The 13,756-nt window shown below is 37.3% G+C and overlaps 1 protein-coding gene and 1 pseudogene across 5 annotated transcripts in view; both read left to right on the top strand.

Moving 5' to 3' along the window:
* The window catches only part of Cdk14 (cyclin dependent kinase 14), a 593,051-nt gene that overhangs the window by 338,595 nt on the left and 240,700 nt on the right, over positions 1–13,756 (top strand). The window lies entirely within an intron of this gene.
* LOC141416828 (uncharacterized) lies at positions 2,273–12,510 on the top strand (annotated as a pseudogene).

The raw sequence follows: 13,756 nt of genomic DNA, 5'->3' as shown, positions 1-13,756 counted from the left end.
CTTACAGAATGTTCAAGAGTAAAAAAGACCTGGTCCCTGCTGTAAGCAGCATCCCCTGACTCTATAGTTGGTTGCACAATTCCAGCAGGCATTGTTAGTTGTTGAGTGTCCAGCATGCACAGACAGTATTCTAGGGAAAGTCTTTCACAATACTCCAAGAACCTCACAGTTTTCATTTAAAAAAATGGAGGATTTATAATGGAAAGGTTTTGGCCTGCTGATCTTTCATGTACCATCTAAGATATTAGATGGCTGTCAAATATTTTACTGCCAAATATCAGCTATTCTGCCATATATCTTAGTAGTGCCCATTTCAATATTCTTAACCCAACTTCAGCTATGATTTTCATGACTGAGACTAAATATATCATCTTACTGTTCTACATGGGCATTCAGAATTCTGGTAGGAGGGTAATTTCCTCCTGCTTCACCAGTGACTTCTCTTCATGATATGCCAGATATGGTTTCTAGAAAAGATGGCTTGAGCATGTCATTTGCTGTGATCTTTAAGGTAATTACCCATGAACAAGTTTTCCTAATTAATTCTCTATATTATTGCACAAGGATTAATATATTTACAGAGAGAAACTTTAATATATTACTTCCATATTCTGCATCAGCTGTCATATAAGTTGAAATTATAAATGTGCAAGGCTTACTAATTTGCTTTTTCTTGTTCTGGTTGTTTTATGCTTACCCCTTGGAAAAGTGCCATCACCAGCAGTATTTAAAATGATTTATCATAACTTCTCAATACAAAAAAATTTCTCTGATGCTCAATACAGTATTTTGCATTTTCTGTATATTTTTTTGCTTTCAATAGTCTTCCGTAAGGGCATTCTCTCTCTCTCTCTCTCTCTCTCTCTCTCTCTCTCTCTCTCTCTCTCTCTCTCTCTCTCATATATATATATATGTAATTATAGATATATATTATACATGATTGTCCCGTCCTGCAGGACACATCAGCGTGGGTAGCGAACCTAGAAGGGGAAGAATGAAGGGACAAGAGACACGAAGGAGACAGCAAGACAGGAGTTCTGATCAAGCTGCAAAATTTTATTGTTCACACAGGGGTATTTATGTGCTGAGGGAGTGAGGGGTATGAGGAGGTGCAGGCTGGTTGGCTGGTTCTGCTATAGGACTTCTGATAGGGTGCACATTCGCGCCGGCGGCAAGGTAAACTCCTGGAAGAGAAGCAGGGACGGCGCCATCTTGTGCTGGAGGTGGAGAAGTTGGGACAAACAACCGCAAAATATTCCAGGACAAGGTCAAGACAGAATGGCTCACAAAGGGAGCCTTGTCTCCGACACATGATAATAATATACAATAATGTATATTATTGATTGTGACTGACTTCTGAATGTTACTATTGTGAATATTCCTAGCTATCTGTGTATTATTTTGAGACTTTTATTTCTAGAGACTTCTTTATCCATATTTGTCTATTTTAATTTTCAAACATTTTAAAGCATCAACAGCTATCATATTTTGATGGTACTAGTGATGGTGGAAAACTTAGTTTTTTAGAGTAGTTTTATTGTGTTCCTCTGAACAAACTCTAATTTTGAATACCTGATTTCAGTTTTCTCTTTATCCTTGCTAGCCTAGCATCTGTGTCAACTATAGTGAAAACAAACTTGCTATCCTTTTTTCTTTACTCTGACCATACTGATCTAATAAAGATACATTATTCTATTTGGGGTGGCAGCATAGCATAATGAAGGAAGCCCTGGCCTAGGCGATAGGAAGTGAAGTTTCTATTATGGTTCAGAAATGCTTAGGTATATAATATGGATGCTTTATATGTGAAAAAATCTAAATATTTTTTAACCATTCTCCAAAGTTCTGCTATCTCTAAATTTTAGCATGTGAGGAAACTATACTTCTGAACCAGAGGTTTCCATGGAGACTGCTGGAGTTCCTTCATAGTGTCTTATAAATGAAGTTAGGGTTGATATATTTTGGTAAAATTAATGAATTGATTTTTTTAGTGCTTAATTTCAGACGGTAATATTAGTTCTCAACTTTCTCTCCTGCTATCTCATGTGTATACTCCATGACTACTTTATATAATTCATTCATTCATTCATTTTAAAGATACCTACTGATCACTTTACACTGTCATGTCCTGGAGCTACAAGAATGAGAAAGGCCCATTCATGCATTCAAGATCAAAGGGAAAGGCAGTGTGATGAGTAATAACATAGGAATATAGTCAGTGGAGTGGTGACTATAGTCACCACTATAGTAAGTAAAGGTAAAAACTTTATCCATGGTAGATGATGAAGAGGTGCGGGTCAAAGGTGCTTTGCCCTGTCATAGTTAACCAACATGACTTGAGAAAGCCATCCTTCTAAGTTGACAGTGCTCAGGTTGAAAGACAGTGGCTCATGCCATGGACCAAGGCATCACTAAGAGGTAAGACAGTTGATATTGTGGATAGCACTTGGGAAGCAGGTGGAAAAGAAGGAAGGAAAGAAGGGAAAGGAAAAGTGGCTGAAGATCAGAATGGAAGAAGTATTTAGGAATACTTAGGACATGAAAACAGTAAGGGACAGGCAAGGATTTCAGATATTCCTGTTTCTGGTTCAGGTAACACAGTCAGCTTTGTCATTTGATTAAAAAATACTACTAATAAAACACACACATATGTACATACTACTTACACTGTATGAGCAAAAATTATCATTGGACCAAAGGACATATATGCTGGTTGGCCTCATAACATGGTTGGGCTTCTTGCTTTTCCCTGTCAGTCTTACTGCAGATACAGGCTGTGGTCTGGGGACTCCAAGTCACCTTGAAGGCCTCCTGTGAAGTCAGCAGTGGGCCTCACTGGGCCTTGACTCTTCTGAGCTACATTAATTTTCTCTCTTGCCTTCTTTATTATTATTTAACTTTCATTTTGATGTGCTTCATTTGTAAGTACACCTTGCTAGAGAAATAATTTTGTTAAATAGTTTGAATAAGTCTTAAAGTTTCACTTTATATAAAACCTTACCATTTTATTCTAATGGCTTCTAAAAGGCATTACTTTTACTCGCAGTCTAGGGTTTTGTTTTTGGTTACTTGAGAGCTAAGTACTCCGTAGAAGTATTTGACTAAGATATATTGTGCCTGCAGGTGCCTAATGAAGCACTAACCACATTAAATGATGAGTGACAGTTTAATCAATTCAGTTCCTTCAGTAGTCACCAAGGGTATGGTGGAATGTAATTTTTCAATCTTTCACTTCTCAACTTTGAAAGCCAAAGTGAAAAGATCACATCTGCTATATATAGTATGTTTTCTTACAGGTTATAGCAAAGAAAAAAAAGTTGGTTTTAAATTCTGTTCTTTTAGAAGCTGATTCCTAGAACCAAGCTCTTTGGTTGGTTTTTTACTAGTATATACATTCCTTCAGAAAAAAGCAAGGTAAATATATGGCTGCCGTGGTGATCAAATGGCTCCAGCTTTCATTGCATAATGTTGGATTTCTGTGAACCGTGACTAAGTAAAATTACCCACTAGGTTAGTGAATGTGGAGGCTTTCTGAGCTAGTATTGCATCCTCTCTGTGTTAAATTTTGCATTTGATTTAACTTGTTTTACTCATCTACTGTTTCTTTGTTGTCCCTTTGGCTAGAGCCTGAATACATACTCAGAAATTGATCTTCATGAACAAAACTCCTTTGGAAACAGAATTACCCAGTCTCCTTCAGATTCTTGCTCTTCACTCTCTGACTTTGAGAATAGCAGCATAGCATCTCTTGGAAGCTTATTAGAAACACAGACTCTCAGGCCTCAGTGCATAGTTAGTAATCAGAATGTAGATTCTAGCAAGATCCATGTGAGAACCATACACATTAAACAGGGAGAAGCACAGCTTTGACCGTTTTTTGTTTTGTTTTTTGATGGACACATAAGCTTTGAGGAAATTTCTGGTACCAACATAATGTTGAAAGGGAGACAGGCAAGAGAATTAGCTTGAATTATGTTCTGTTAATCTGCTTGCTTCCTATAAATGCAGCCTGGCAGTGTCCTGATCTACAACCTTCTTTTCAAGGACTTTGACAATGTGGATGTACTCAGTGGCTCCAGTGGTTTCCTGAACTCAAGAACTCTCGCTGAGGCCTCCTAGTCTGTGCCATGTCACAATCCCCAATCCACCAGACCTTGTGAGCAAATGATGCCACTTGAGAGTGAAACTCATTCTATTTAAAAGCTCTCTGTGCTAAGGAATCTTAAATCTTTGCTTAATGAATTAAATTAGAAACTAAAATCTGTGAAATTTTTCAAAATTTTAATTGCATTATAGTTTAAAATATTAAAGTCTTTCTGCATTGTTGACCTTGAACCAATACTGTTCTGAGAATTATGAAAGGAAAGCAGTATTTCATTTTTTAAAATATTTTGGCTAAGACCAATGTTAGGTTAATTTCAGCTAGAGGAATAATAATATCTAGGCACTATTTTACCTTTCTTCATGTGGAATAATCCTTTATTGGATTAATTGCCATCCTGGATGCAACAGTAATGTCTTTCTGAGAAAATTGAGCACATTATGCTTGAAATATTATGTTTCCGGCTGCCCAGGGTGGCTCACACATGTAATTCCAGCTACTCAGGAGTTGGAGATCTGGAGGATGGAGATTCAAGGCCAATCCCAGGCAAAAAGTTAGCAAGAGTCCCCATCAAAAAATCTGAGCATGATGGTATGCTTGTACGGGTATGCAGGAGACATAAGTTGGGCGGGGGGGGGGGGGGTGCGGCGGAGCGGGGCTCACGGTCCAAACTAGTCTGGGCAAACAATGCAAGACTCTATCCAGAAAAAGAACAGTAACTAAAGCAAAAGGAGCTAGGTGCATGACTCAAGTAGTAGAGCCTCTGCCTGCGGAACCACAAGGTCCTGAGTTCAAACCCCAATACCACCTATAAAAAAAGAAAGAAATATCATTTGTCAAAGGGAGGTATTCTTGAATACTGATGAATGTAATTAATCCCTATCCCTATGTGTTTTTCCTTGGGTAATGGGCAGGATCTTGCTATGTAGCTCAGGCTGGCCTAGAACTCATAATCCCCATGCCTCAGCCTCCTGAGTGCTAGGATTACAGATGTGCACCACCATGCCTGACAAACCTCATTTTAGTTGAAAGATATCAAAGTTTTCCTGAACCAGAAAATCTCAACACAGCTTTAGAAAGCAGGTATTTTAGAATGCATATTAGCTGCTGGACACAGTGGTTCATGTCTATAATCTTATCTACTTGGGTGGCAGAGATCAGCATGGGCAAAAAGTTCATGAGACTCCCATCTCAAGTAACAAAAGCTGGGCATGGTAGTAAATGGGAGACCCTATGCAAAAATGTATAAAACAAAATGGGAGACCCTATGCAAAAATGTATAAAACAAAATGCACTGGGGACATGGCTCAATGGTAGAGCCTACCTGGTAAGTGCAAGACCCTGAGTTTAAACCCAGTATGCAAAAAAAAAGTCTTATTTGCTGGTGACTTTATTGACCTAACCCTGTTTCACCCAGGTCTTGGAGGTGTTACCATATTGCCATCACCCCTTTCATATGTTTGCCCTATGTCTTTAAAATGCTGGTGGCTAAGACATATATAAGTAAGTAATAAAATAAAGTTGTAGAATGTGTAATGGGAGTTAGGGAATTAGCTCAGTCTGAGAGGTTGGGAAGACTTCCAAAGACATAACATTGAACTTTTCTGTTCCCACTCTATTGGAGAGAAGTTCTCATATCTTTCTGTCTTCCATTTTTTCTCTGCATTCTACACACTATTATTTTCCAATTTGAATTTCTTTTTCATAGAGTGTATTAGTTTTTAAATGACTCCTTATCAAGATTACAGAATCTTTTATTTGCTTGCTGCCCATGTTCTTTAAGATTGAACCTCATCTACCTCACATTCTGAGCCTACATTTCTAGATTGCTCTTGTTGTTTACAAGAAAAATATCATCAAAATGTTTTTTCATTGTTTGTTTTTCCACTTATATAGAAAAAACTAGAAATGCTGCCACTTTTCTACTTATGTGACTACTTCTCTGTCCTTTTCCATTTTGCCTTTTTTAAAAATTCACTTTTAATTTTAGAATAGCTTCATATTTTCAGAAATGTTGGAAATATATTAGAAACAGTTTTCACCCAGGCCTCCCTATGGCTAACATCTTACGTAACTGTAGTACATTTGTCACAGTAAGGAGCCCACATTAGTACATTATTACTTACTAAGTGTGTGTGTGTGTGTGTGTGTGTGTGTGTGTGTGTGTGTGTGACTGGGGATGGAGTTGAGCCCAGGGCCTTGCACATGCTAGACAAGCACTCTACCACTTGAGCTATGCCCCCAGCTATTTAACTTATTTTTCTTACTTGTTAAAGATGGGGTCTTACTATGTTGCCCAGGCTGGTCCTGAACACATGGACTGAAGTGATCCTACTGTCTCTGCTTTTTGAGCAGCTGGGACTATAGGCATGAACCACCATCACTGGCTCCTAAATAACTTCATTTTAATTATGCTAGTTTTTCCCTAACTTCCTATTCCTGTTTTCGATCTCATCCAGGATTAATATCAAGTAATACAAGTAATTACATTTACTTGTCATGTGCCGTTAGCTTTTACAGGGTTATGATTGCTCTCACTTTCCTTTTTTATGGCATTCATAATTTTGAGGAATACTTAACAGGTATTTTGCAAATTATCCCCTCAATTGGGATTTGTCTAATGTTTTGGGAAGAAGGCAGCAGAGATAAAGTGACATTCTCAGACATTCTCGTTATATCCTGTCCAACAGTACATGCTATCAACATGATTTTTCATGATGCTAACCTTGACTGTATGGCTCAGGTTTCCAGTTTGTTTGCCAGTTTTCTCCATTGTGAGGTGGCTAATCACTCCTCTGTGCTGTAATTTGGATACAAGTCATAAACTCAGCTCACCCTGGGTAGCTGGGGGGAGAGAGGGTTGCATTGCTTTTGATTCATTCAACAAATTTTTGAACCTGACACTGTGCTGTTTCCTAGGGATAAGACCATAACTATAAGCTTGTTTCCAGTCTTCTAGATCTTCCATTTGGAGGAGATGTATCCCAAAAACATAAGACAATTTAACAGTTTTAAAATGTTACAAAGGAAACTAATGCAAGGAGGGTGAGACATGAGGCTAGGTAGCAGGTAAGACCTTGGCTTTCATATGATGGCTGGGAAAGGCATTTCCAAACAAAGCCATTTGAGCTGTCCCTGAATGACAAGAAACATCCATGCACAGAGTAGGGAGAGGGAACAACAACTCATGCAGAGATCCTGACATGGGACAGTTTCTGCATATTTTAGGAGTAGACAGCAGAGCAGTAGAGCTAGAATCAGTCTCAGGAATAGAGGTATGATGTGAATTTGGACAGCAAGGTCAGCAGTATGGTATATGGGGCCTTTATTGCCCCTGCTATGGCTTGGATATGGTTTAAGTGTGTTCCTAACAGTGGTTCTTGTGTTAGAAGCTTGGGCATAATAAGCATAACACCCAATTGGGGTAATACCCCAGGGTGGTGTTATTGGGAGGTGGTAGAACCTTTGATATCTGGGGTCTCATGGGAGGTCTTTGGAAGGGATTGAGTTATTTCTCATTGACTCTGTTCAGTTCTTGCAAGAGGGTTGTTTAAACAAACAAACACAAGAAGCCTGGACTAACCCAGTTGCTTTGTCTTCCTAGTTCAAGATGTGACCTTTTTCCCACCACTTCTGCCATCATAATTCACCCTATGAGGTAACACAGCCAAGGTAGGGGCACCCATCAGATCCTGCACCATGTGTTTTGGACTTTTGCCTCCCAAACTGGGTGGCTTTTCTTTATAAAGTCATATTGCCACAGATACTTCATTACAGTAGCAAAAATACAGACTAATGCAGCCTCTAATCCCCATATTGATCTTAAGGGTTCCTCTCCTTTATCAACATAAAGACAGTGATGTAGGGCATGGGTAGTGTGGACAGATGGGGAAGAAAATCCCCTGAGCTTCTTTCTGGTCCTTCTGAAGCTAAATTCCTTGTAACTCAGGGCTGTGGGTAAGGCCAAAGTAGAGGAGAGTCCCTAAGCATTAGCCTTCAGGGCAGGAACCAGCTCTTCCTACAGTTCAGTTCAGCAGTCATTTGTAGTCATTGCCATTGCTGAAGAGTCAAGAGGAAAAATCAATGGCTGTTAGACTTCTGAAATCCATATACCAGGAACTGGTAACCTTCCAAGAGATAGCTGTAGTCATCTTCCAAAAGAAGTGGGATTCTTTATGTTCTTCTCAAAGGCATTTGTACTGTAATGTGATGTTAGAGAACTGTAGGATCTTGGTTTTCTAAGCCAAGCACAATACTATTGTTCAAACAAGGAAAAGAGCTGTGGATGGCAAAGAAAGAGCTGAGAAGATGGCTTGTGCCAAGGTCTGTAATCCTGCTGGGATTAATTTTTGAACATTACTTGAAGCTGCATATCTGTGTGTGAGACTGAACAACTAACCCTAAAACAGGAACTTTATAATCATCCCAGAAGGCACTAAAGAAACTTACCACTATTGGCCTTGATGTCCTAGTAGGTGACAGAAGAAATTACAATCCTTGGCCTTGTGTACTCCAGCTTGAGGGAAAAGTGGAAATGTGAAGGCCATTTTGAGAGGCAACCAGCACATCAGAAGGCATTTTTCAAGGTCTTCCTTGAAAATGATCTTAGTAAGATGATCACTTCTAAGAATCCCTTATTAATGAGAGAGAACAGAATATAACAAATCTTGGGAAAGTTTCCATCAGAACACACTGCTTCATGTGCAACAGATAATCCTCAAAAGAGGAGAAAAGATATAAAGGTGACATATGTAAGAATAACATTTAAAAGTTTCATAGCTATTAAGCTTAAGAGTGCCTATGCAAAGAACAAACTTTTTTGAAATACAATGACTTTTAAAAAGTCTTCAGCCAGAGCTCATCCCTCGCTCTTCATCAAAGACTTCATACTGGAGAGAAATCCTGTAAGTGTGTAGAATGTGTAAAAGCCATCAGCCAGAGATCAAACCTTTTGCAGCATCACAGAATGCCCACTGGAGAGAAATCCAATGAATGTAAGGTACATACAAAAACCTTCAGTCAGAATGAACATGTAGTTCAACATCAGAGCGTTCATACTGGAGAGAAACCCTATGACCGTATTAAATGCAGGATCATATTTAGCAATAGAACATCAGTCACTCAACACCAGAGAGTGTGTATTGAGGGAAACCTTGTGAATATAATGTTTGTAAGAAAGCATTTAGCCTTCATGCATACCTTATTGTACATTAGAGAATACATATGAGAGAGAGGCCCTATGAACAGAAGTAATGTGGAAAGGCCATCAGCAAGAATGCACACCTTGCTCTACATCAGAGAATTCATACTGGACAAAAACCTTTTCAATGTCAGCAACATAGAAAAGCATTCAGCCAGATTGCCCACCTTGCTCAACATCAAGGAGTTCATACTGGAGAGAATCCCTGTGAATATATTAAATGTGAGAAGACTTTTAGCAATGGCTCATCCCTTACTAAACACCAGAAAGTTCATAGTGGAGAGAAACCTTATAGATGTAATGTTTGCAGGAAGGATTTTATTACTGTGGGCCCCTTACCCAACATCAGTTTCTTCATACCAATAATGGACCGTGTGATTGTAATGAATGTAAGAAAACCTTCGCACAACATGCACATCTTGCTCATTATCAGAGAATTCACATTGGGGATTCACTCTCACCACCCAACCCAGGTGATCACCAAGTCCTGTAAATTCTATATTCTGAGTATTTCTGGAATCCACACTCTTTTACTTTATCATTAGTTGTCACATTAGTCTAAGTCTCATCTCACTGGGATCACTGCTGTTGCTTTATAAATAACCTTCCTGTATCCATTTCTGTTTCCCTTAAATTTACTTCCCACATGCACCCAAACTGGTCTTTTTAAAAAATTAATATATCATTGTCTCCAGTTAAATGTGTCCTTTGCTTGCTATTGTTTTTGACTCACAGCCTTTAAAGTAGTCTAGGTAGCCCTCCATTATCTGGTTCTTACATACTATTCAGGATGATTTTATTCAGTCTCCTCTAGGCACTAGCACTTCCCAGTACTAAGAGTTTACATTCTGGAATCATAGTTCTACCATTACAATGACATTGTGTGACCTTGAACAATTTACTCAACTACACCTCAGGGTTTTCTTCAGTGCTTAAAATAGAGATAATAAAGACTACTGTATTGTAAAAATGTGTTAAATGAAGGTGAATATTGTAAATTGATGCATACAAAATGAGAAGTTTGCATTTAAAGTACTTCATGTAGTATGTCAGCCATAGCAAATATTCAGTAAGAAATAACAGGCAACTTGTATTGAGTGTCTACCATTTTCTAGGTACTGTTCTGCATACTGAACATATATTAACTCATTGACTTCTCATAGCTAAAACAGCATTTGTTAGTAAACAAAGTAGAGCATTCTTGGAAAGCACCAGATTAAAACTGAGAAAACCTAAACTTTTTAGAACATAAGTGACAGACTTTGTTCTCTGGGTATATAATCAATATGGACATAGGTAGTAGAACTGTAATGCTTTTAACTAGCTTTATAAAGAGATGGAGTGAATAAACCAATAAAATAAAGAGAATTCTCTGGGAAGAATGCAGCGCTTACATTCAGATCAAGGAAATAATAGAAATAATCATAATTAACTCTAAACAAATACAGAAATTAGCATTAAGTCCCATAAAAGACACCAAACCCAGATAATTGTATGGGGGAATCCAGGTAATTTTGAAAGTATGTAAATAGTTCTATACTATAGAAAAAAATGTACATTTTCTAAGTTTTTATCCAGTGGTTGCAAAATTGACATCAAAAGGGGAGAACAGGAGAAAAACTACAGCCCTCCATTCACTGAATGAATGTTAAATAGCTGCATTTGCTAGATAGGGTTTGAGAAATGAGAATACAATGAGGAACATGAAGACCACATTCTCATGAATTAAATTCCAGAGGCTGAAACTGTTAAATTAATACTGAGATATAAAATAATAGAATTTTCTAAATCCAAAAACATGAACAATAACGAGAATAAATTAAGGACCATTATACAGCATAGACTGAAAAGATTCAATAAAGTTGGCAGTTCTTCCTAATTTACAAATTCACTGCAATCCCAACCAAAATTCTCCAAAGAATCCTTTTGTCCTTTAATTTCCCAGGTTGTTCTGAAATTCATCTGTGAAGTATAAATTCTTAAGAATGGCAAAAAATTATTGAATCTAATTATATTTGTTGAAATCTGAATACGACAGTGACGGTTCACAGCAGTAGATAATTGGTGAATTGGGGAATATTTTAGTTTTTGACTCTATGTATCTCTAGTAGAAAGTTCCATGCAAAATAAAACCACAGGAGCCATTTCAAAATCATCACATTGGCAAACACATTACAGTGGAAAGATGTGGCCCAATAGGAACGTTCATACAGTGCTAATGGAAGCGATTGTATTTAGCATGATTTGGCCATATCCAATACACTTGAGGGTGGGAATATGCTTTGTCCCAGTGATTCTACACTTAAACTTCTGAAGAGTCTCTCCTAATGTTTCACAAGCATTGCTTGTGAAAATGAACTGTTGAAATCAATCTAATAACTATTAGGCTGAATATGAGTTAGAATGCAAATAAAATGGATAGTTGGAAATACTTCTATCAGCATGAATCAATTTCAAAAATAGTATTAACAAAATTAAGCTAGAGAGTGTTTTGTGTGGTGCGTTACCAGAAAGCTTGGCAATATGCACATTAATCTTACATATATTTTCAATGACTAACTAAATATTATATAGGAAGAATGTAAGAAGATTTATGAAAACGACCATGAAATCCATAACAGTGGTGATATCTAGGGAGGAAGAAAAATGAAATTGGGGAAAGGATGCAAAGGGAAATTGGGGAAAGCATTTTTAACTGCTTTAAATATAAGATATACTCAATTCTTACTATTTGATAAAGCAGATTTGTGAGTATAGGGATTGGCTTTTATTCTCTGTATCTTTCTGTCTATTTAAACTGTGTTACAATAAAAAACAAACAGCATTTAAGTGAAAAAATTATCTGGAATCAGTATAGAACATAACAACTATACATTTATACACTTCAATTTAACAAAATTTTCTAATATTTACAACATCAAAGGTAGTACTTTTAATAAATGAGATATTGCCCTCCCCATCTTCTGAGCAAAAACCAAAACTTTTTTTAAAGGTTCATAATGGTTAATTCTTCTACCCCCATTGTGCAAATCAATTCAACAGATCTCCTATTTTGAGAAGAAATTATTATATAAATGAGCATAGAAATATCCTTATTAAAAATCATTATCACAAAATATGTGTATTATATATATACTAATTATTTCTGAGTTAAAATTGAAGACTAAAATGTTCATGCCCAATTGAGAGATTGATAAAAAATTACACTAAGGAGGAGTAAGTTCAATATATCTGTATAATATGGTGATAGTTGTTAATGACAATATATTCTTGAAAAATGCTAAGAGAATATATATCAAGTGTTCTCACCACAGATAATGCAGATGTTAATTTCACCATTACGCAATGTATATATACTTCAACATACCATATTGTATACAAAAAACATATACTTTTATCTGTCAAGTCAGAAATAAATAGCTGGAAGTGAGGTTCAAGTGGTAGAGCCCCTGCCTACCAAGCACAAAGCTCTGACTACAGGAGTGGAGGGAGGAGGGGAAAGAGAAATGGTTAATATTGCTGGCAGAGTGTCTCAAATGTCTCACTTAAGAGTGGCTAAGCATCTGCCTAGCAAGTGTGAGACCCTGAGTTCAAACCCTAGTACCACCAAAAAAACCAAAAAACAGTGCCTCAATTTTTCCTGCCCCATGTCCACCCTGGTTCCAATACCCCATCATCCACCAATTTAAACTTTTGTAGCCCATCAGTCTTCAGGTGTGTAAATTCTTCCTAGACCTCCACACTCAGCACAGCCTGTCCTCCTTTGCTCCTCTAGTATCTTATCATGGAACATTGTAAAGTAGAATAGGCTAGAATTACTGTGTTTATAGCATATAGAAATTTGGCAGAGATTTTCCCAAAATTAACATTTCATAAAGTTTGTATGCCTTACCACCTAAATAATTCTATAACCCTAAATGAAATTGAAGCAGCAATAGAGTCTCCCAAAAAAGAAAAGTCCAGGACCTGATGCATTCTCTGCTGAGTTCTATCAGACGTTTAAAGAAGAACTAGTACCAATGGTCCTTAAACTTTTCCACAAAATAGAAAGGGAAGGAATACTGCCTAACACATTCGATGAAGCCAGTATCACACCCATTCCAAAACCAGACAAAGACATATCAAAAAAGGAGAACTATAGGCCAATCTCCTTAATGAACACCAATGCAAAAATTCTCAATAAAATAATGACAAACCAAATCCAACAATATATCAGAAAGATCATTCACCACAACCAAGTTGGCTTCATCCCAGGGATGCAGGGGTGGTTCAACATACACAAACCTATAAATATAATACAGCATATTAATAGAAGCAAAGACAAAAACTACTTGATCATCTCAATAGATACAGAAAAAGCTTTTGATGAGATTCAGCACCACATCATGACAAAAGCTCTAAGAAAGCTAGGAATAGAAGGAATGTACCTCAATATTAAAAAGGCTGCATATGAC

The sequence above is a fragment of the Castor canadensis genome, chromosome 2 (assembly GCF_047511655.1).
Source record: "Castor canadensis chromosome 2, mCasCan1.hap1v2, whole genome shotgun sequence".
Lineage (NCBI taxonomy): Eukaryota > Metazoa > Chordata > Mammalia > Rodentia > Castoridae > Castor > Castor canadensis.
This window is presented reverse-complemented; position numbering and strand designations above follow the sequence as displayed.